At 44.2% G+C, this 6149-nt stretch overlaps 1 long non-coding RNA gene across 1 annotated transcript in view; it reads right to left on the reverse strand.

The window, feature by feature from the left end:
* Positions 1–236: 236 nt before the first annotated feature.
* LOC109308174 overlaps positions 237–6149 on the reverse strand; it is a 10499-nt gene continuing 4586 nt past the window's right edge. Inside the window, exon 2 of the long non-coding RNA XR_002100516.1 lies at positions 237–608. This is a non-coding gene — a long non-coding RNA (uncharacterized LOC109308174). The remainder of the gene's footprint in view (positions 609–6149) is intronic.

The raw sequence follows: 6149 nt of genomic DNA on the forward strand, positions 1-6149 counted from the left end.
TAATTGGCATGCACATGACCACTGTCAACCAAAAAAAGATGGTGATGGAAGAGTACAACGACAGAAAGAAATACCAAAATAAAAGCTCTGAATGAAAAATGTTTTAGCAAGAATGCTTATAAGAAAACACTGCTTTATTGTCTCTTAAAAATCTATATTTACTGTAGATGACATTAAACTGAGATTGACTTGCTAGTTTATTTAGTCTGAGTGAAAGTCCATGACACTTAAAAACATAAGGAATGACTGTAGTTTATTAATTAAAATTTGTTTTCTCATTAAGACAACTTATAATGTCCAGAGTTATATACAAGGTATTTCTTGAGGAAGCAGACAATGTCCATTCTATTTTTCAGTAACATCATTACCTTAGGGGAGTTAATAAAATGCTGTAATTGGACAGAAGAAAGTATAGGCACCTGTATAGGTCCTTGCTGTAGAGAGCACTATTTGGATTGCCTTCTGTGAGACAAATACTACATTTTACTTGAAGTTTATTTCATGATAAAAGCTCAGTTCAGGAATTCCTGAGATCCAATTACAGCCCAGCTTCTGACTTGTCATGTAGTCCTAGGCAAGTTACTCACTTTGTGCTTCAGTTTCTGTATCTGTAAAATGGGAATAAAGATGCTTATCACAGGGCCAGCGTAATAGTGAATGTGTAAAGTGCTATACAGTTATCAGTATTAGATTGGAAATGCCCCTCAAACATTGTCTAGGTATTGCCAAACAACTTAAATCAGAAACAAAGCCATTCTTATTCTCTGCAAAGTCCATTTACACTCTTCAGAATGGCATTTGGGGAACAGATACTGATGGGTCTGGAAAGCAGAGGATTGGGAATGGAGGATTGTTTGCTGGCCATCCTCCATCCATCCACTGACCATCAAGAGCAAGAAGTGCAGCTGTGGCTAAAGGTCTCTAGCCTGCAGTGTTAGTAGCTACTGAGCCTGAGGTGTAGAAGAAAAAATGCTCAACTCTTCATAAAATTGTCCATCTGGGCTCAGAATAAGGAGGATTACCAGATATTTCAATTTACTTACCATGTGTTTACCAAAATAAATCCTTTAATTTGCATCAGAAGATACTGAGTTATTTTAAATATTATTGTTCCTTAACCGGAACTGTAAGACTCAAATTATGTAGTGGGCAACTGGATATGAAATAGGCCAAAAAGTTCAAAATAAAGCCATCAAATACTGAAGAATTTAATTTGATAGTTGACAATATTCATTTTAGTTTTCTTGACAATGACAATATTATATCTACCATGAATCCTCTAAAGCTAGTCGTCTTCAAGAAATACATTTCCTGCTGCCATAGAAACAACCTTAAACGAGCCAGCTGGAGATAAAAAGCAAATATTCGCCCTATTGTTATAGCCTGACAAATTAGCAGATTATACAGGTGGAACAGATGAGGTAGCAGATAGGAACTGTGAACTGCCATGAGAAAGAAGACATAAGTCTACAGAGATGAATGCTTCCATACTGAACCAAGACCTAACTTGTTTCATGAGATACGTTCAGATTTTCTTTGTGGAAAACAAATAAATTATATATGATTTGGTGGGATACATGATATTAATCTATATCAACTGATTTACTTTCATTTATATTGTCAATTTATATAAAATGCTTGATTCAGCTATGAAAACTTGAATTCACCAAGATAATTCTTTTTTTACTTGTTTTGTAGTTACAATATAGCAGTACAAATGAGAGGAAAAGCACATCAAATCAGCTGTGATCAGCACGATACTTCTACAAAAACAGAATACAAGATAATTTTGCTGTACTGTGATTAGGTTGTTCTTCTCTTCTGCCTGGAGCCCACATGCAGAGCTAGGTATTGAAAGGATTGTGGGCAAGTCATTTTGCACAGCTAACATTGTAAACTCTTCAAGGTAGGGACTGATTATTATTGTGTGTTTATATTGTGCCTAGGAAAAGCCCAAGACATTTGGAGCTTCTCAGTGTTTGAATATAGTAATTATTATAGTAATAATAATGGAATTATTATTTAAGTGTACAAAAGGGACTCAGATGTTTTGTGTAAGAGTCTCTCACCTGGCAAGTGGGTATGCTAGGTAAGCGGGGTAGATTGTCATCACAGGACTGTGGAGAGGTCAAAAGATGATACAAAACATGGGTGGGCAAAATATGGCCTGCAGGCCACGTCTGGCCCACCAAGGAACTTTATCCAGCCTGTGGCATGTCCCTTGGCCCTGCCCAGCCCAGGCACAGGGGGCAGCCCAGGCCATGGTGCCATCAGCAGCAGAAGTAAATATTACTTGGAGCGGGTTAGTGAGGTGCATGCGGTGGTGGTGCTGGGCACGGTGCTGCAGGGGTGAGGCATGGCAGTAGGGCTGGAGCAATGGCATACGTGGGGTGCTGGCCTGGCTGCATGCTGAGTGGTGCCGGGCACTATGGGATAGCGGCATCATGGTGCTGCTGCTGTCACTGGCTGCATCTGGGAGTGGGACAGGTAGGTACGGCCAGGCCTGGGGTCAAAGTCAGGGCTGGGATTACAAGGCAGTGACAGCATGCCCTAGGTTGGGCCCCGGGCAGAGCCACTTGGGGAGTTCTGGTGACCTAACACAGGCCAGAGAGTGTGGTGCTGACATGGCCTACAGCAGGTTACTAAAACAACCTAAGTAGCCCTCTAGCCCAAATATTTGCCTACCTCTGATATAGAAGGACTGAAGAAGAACAGATTGAGCCATGATAACATCACATAGCTGAAGGAAAACTTCGTACCTAGAAGCTGTAGCTGGAATTCCAAAAAGAGACTACATGAATTGGCTAAAGAAAGTGAATTTTGAGAAATAACAACTAGTTGATCATGTTAGGTTCCTTTTAAAGAAAGACAAATAGAAATAGAAAATTTGAAAAGAATGACTCAAAAAGAGGTGATAGCTGAAGAGATCTTGCAGGATAATGCTAGCAATATCAAGAAGCAATGTTTTTCTCAAAGACAGCCATATGAAATAACCCAAACACCAAAAGGAAAGAATGAAAGCAATAAGGGCAGTATGAGACGATGATGATGATAAAGGTATCCTAGACAAATACCACACAACTACATATAACCAACAAAATTGCTGCATGTTCCAAGGATGCCACCAGCTTTAAAAATATTAAGTTATTTGCCAGAGCAAATTTATTCCAACAAATAGATTATCTATCTAATATTGCTTTTGTTTTTTCTGGGCTATCTATAGGTTTGCTGCATTTATTTTCCCAGGTTTCTTATTAACTCTTGATATGGAAGATATTAGCATGGCGAAGTAATTAGTGTGCTATTGTATACAAGTATATGTATGATCAGCATATTGATGAAAGAAATGAAAAAATAAGCATGAGAAATATATATAGTCAATTTAAGGGTGATTTATGAGAGGAAAAAAAGTGTAAGTACATTTTCAGCTGCTTTATCATCAAAATCTGCAGTAAGCACACTGAACATAATGCCTACAAACCTAGTTTACCTTGTACAAGGTAACAATGTGGGACCTTGACAGTGGGATTATTATTGCCCTCTGCCCCCAAATATGTGCTCATCCATCTCCAACATGGCACTATTAGTCAAAAAGAAGAAACTGGTTGTAGGGCTGTGCAAAACAGCACCATTTTGTTTCAATTTCTGTTTTGCCATTTTGAAGGGACAGTGTTTCGTTCTGTAATTTTTTTACTTTCAAAGCACTGTTCCATTTTGTTTCATTGAAACTATTTCACTGTTCTGCCCATAGGCTATAATGGGGAATCATGAAAATGCCTACAACTTTGACTTTTCTAGCCTGATTCACATGCAAATTGCAGGGATGGGGTAGCCCCTTCAGAGAGCTTGAAGTCTGCCATGTTTCAAGGAGATACATGTTGTGGTTTCTGGGAAACTGCACTTCACGGTGCTGACAAGCAAAATTTGTGTCACTTGCCGGCAGCAGCAGCCTCCCGTCATCCCACGCGCAGATCTGGGAGCCTCCATCCCCAGGAGGGCTATGGGGGTGTGCTGGACTCCTCCCGGAGGTGTGAACCCCTGTATCTACATTCGGGATGACAGGAGGCTGCCACCTAGGAGCGGCGCTGGGCACAGACACGCCAAGCACCAGAAAGACTGGTGCTGCCGCTGGCTTCAGGCAGCAGCCTCCTGTCATTCCAAATGCAGATTCAGGGGCGCACAGATCTGGGGGCCCACACCCCCAGGAGTCTGGCAGTGCTGGGAGAGCAGGTTGAGCTCCACGGGACTGGCAGAGCCACTTGGACCGTAGCCCTGGTTCTCCCCACCTCCCGATGCTGGGCTGTGCTCTGAGCAGCTCTGCCAGGCCCACGGAGCTCAGCCTGGTGGCAGGAGGCAGAACGCAGCCCTGGCTCTCCCCTGCCTCCCACTGCTAGGCTGAGCTTTGTGGGGCTGGTGGAGCTGGTCAAAGCACAGCCCTGGCTCTCCCCCACCCAGAAGCAGCTCTGCCAGCCTCACAGAGCTCAGCCTGGTGGTGGGAGGTGGGGGAGAGCCAATGGCCAGGGCTGCATTCTGAGTGGCTCTGCCACTGGCTCTCCCTCCCCCTCCTGCTGCCAGGCTGAGTTCCATAGGGCTAGCATTGCTCCTCGGAGCACAGCCCTGGCAAGCACAACCCAGTGGCTGGAGGCTCTGCAGCCCCACGGAGCTGAGCCTGGTGGCCAGAGGTGGCAGGAGTCATCAGAGAGCCAGTGGCAGAGCCACTTGGAGCACAGCCCTGCCTCTGAGCACAGCCATGGCCAGTGGCTCCCCCACCTCTAACTGACAGGCTCTGCTCCGTGAGGCTGTGGAGCCTCCACCCACCAGGCTGTGCTCACCAGGGCTGCACTCAGAGCCAGGGCTGTGCTGCAAAGGGCTCCGCCAACCCCATGGAACTCAGCCTGGTGGCAGGAGAGCCAGTGGCGAAGCCGCTCGAAGCGCAGCCCTGGTGAGCACAGCCCGGCTGTGGGAAGCTCCACAGCCCCACAGAGTTAAGCCTGGTGGTGGGAGGAGGGGGAGAGCCACTGGCCAAGGCTGCGCTCTGAGCAGCTCTGCCACTGGCTCTCCCAAAACTTCCCACCACCGGGCTCAGCTCCATGGGGCTGGCGGAGGCACTTAAAGCACAGCCCTGGCTCTCTCCTGCCACTGGGCTGCTTTGAAACTCAAAACGTTCTGAAACTTTCAAAATGTTTTGAGTGTCCTCACCTCATTTCAAAACTGTTTCAAAGCCCTTTGTTTCATTTTGGTTTCACTGTTTCAAGCTCGAAACGTGTCGAAACAGCTTCGAAACAAGACACTTGTCAAAATTATATACAGCCCTAATGAGATGTATCATTTTCAGTGCATGTACTCCCTGCTCTATCTCAGCTTTGTTCAATACAGCTAAAGGGCTTGAGCTCCTTAAGCAATGTATAGTACAGACTGAGAGGAGGAAATAAGAGGAAACAGGCTGACGTTCAAGGCAGACAGGACTGAAGCGAGGACTATAAATTAAGAATACAACTAGCAGAGCTGGAAAAAACAGTATTGTTTCCATTTAACTCAGTTGTAATACTCATGTGCTTGAAGTATATGCTTCATCCCTGCTTTATGACGACTTAAGAGTTTTGCTAGATTCCCAGTGGCTTTAGATGGCCATATTACATTAGTGACCAAACAACATTTTTCCATTTGCTTCTTGCCTGAAATATGAGACGTTTTCTTTGGAGTGTAGATCTCATTACTATTATCCATGCTTTAGACATCACACATTTTATAACAACAGAATAATAGGAAAACAGGGCCTCAAGAGGTCATTTAGTCCAACCTGCTGCTTAAGCAAGGATCATCCACGTCTAAAACATGCCCAAAAAGTGTTAGTCTAACCTGCTCTTAAAAACTTCTCAAAATGGAGGTCCAACAACATCTCTAGGTAATCTGTTTCAGTGCTTAACCACCTTTACAGTGAGAAAGTCCTTCCTAATATTCAACCTAAATTCCCCTTGCTGCAATTTAAAATCCTTACTTCTTGTTCTGTCTCCTGTGGCCTCATCTTCATGTGCCATAGCTTCTGTGGAGAATTCTGCTTTTTTCATAGTTTCATAGTTTCATAGTTTCTAGGGTCAGAAGGGACCTGAGCAGATCATCTAGTCCGACCCCCTGCCATGGCAGGAAAG

Source organism: Crocodylus porosus, unplaced genomic scaffold (genome assembly GCF_001723895.1).
Source record: "Crocodylus porosus isolate Cpor-Errol unplaced genomic scaffold, CroPor_comp1, whole genome shotgun sequence".
NCBI classification, from domain to species: domain Eukaryota; kingdom Metazoa; phylum Chordata; order Crocodylia; family Crocodylidae; genus Crocodylus; species Crocodylus porosus.